The sequence below is a fragment of the Crocodylus siamensis genome, chromosome 9 (genome assembly GCF_052110815.1).
Source record: "Crocodylus siamensis isolate JL-2025a chromosome 9, ASM5211081v1, whole genome shotgun sequence".
Classification (NCBI taxonomy): Eukaryota; Metazoa; Chordata; order Crocodylia; family Crocodylidae; genus Crocodylus; species Crocodylus siamensis.
The window spans coordinates 56033226-56034305 of NC_143403.1; positions in this window are offsets into that span (position 1 = coordinate 56033226).

Consider the following 1080-nt stretch of genomic DNA (forward strand, 5'->3'; position numbering starts at 1 on the left):
TCATCCGGGACCCGCCTTCCAAACGAGGCTGTGACACCTCCCAGCGCGGGCGGGCGCTTCCGGGCCACTCCCTCAGCGCGCCGCTGCCTGAGCTCACGTCGGCCCTTCCGAGCGCCTCCCGTGCTTGGCAATGACAGCTTTTCCGAGCACCTCCCCCCAGTCCAGTCCAAGCTGGCTCTTTTGAGAGTTGAGCCACGCTAGAGCCGCCCCCCCCCCGCTTCTTGCCCCGCACCCGCAGCCGGCCCGGGCACTGAGCACTGCCCTGAAGAAATAAGGGCCTTGTCTTGCAGGGTGCACAGGGATGGGCACTGCACAGGCACTCATGGCACTGACAGGCCACCCAGGGGTGCGATGCGGCCAGCTGGATGGTGCCAGCACCTGGGACATCCCAGGTGGAGGAGAGAGGCACGAGTGGTTCAGATCTGTCCCCGCCAGGATGCTCCCTGCCCGGGAACAAAAGACCAGGCCCTTCCCAGGACAGACCCAGATTTGGAGCTCAGTCCATTCCCCATTAAAGTAAGAAGCTGGAGTGCTGACCAGGGGGAGCCTGTGGCCTCCCACTCCCAGTTCTTGTTTAGTATTTGTAACACCAAGCAGACCAGGCTGTTGTTCTAGGCAGGTACAGGGCAGAAATCACAAACCCTGTCCTGAAGAGGTGATGTTCAAATTGACCAGCAGGGCATTCCCAGGTGGGGCCCAAGAGCAGCTGTGTTGCCTTCTCTGTAGGTGATTTTGCACTCCTCCTTCAGGTATAAACCTGACAATGGAGCTGTGACCTCAGGGGAAATGAACCAGTCTATTCTCAGACAGGGTTTGTATTACACTCCAGCTCTTGGTGGGGGATCTGCAGCCGTGGTAGCTGGAAGTTGGTTGGAAGTTGGTCTAATAAAAGATATCACATCTACTCAAAGAACTTTGCTTGCCTTTGTCTTTAGACTAAGACGGCTACAACCAAAAACCCAGCAACATGGGCAGATGTAGGATTTTGAAAAGGGGGGGCGGATGGTGGGGTGCATCATCCCAGAAGTGACAGATACGGGGTACGTGCCCTGAGTGTGGTGGTGCACCCCCTATAAAGAA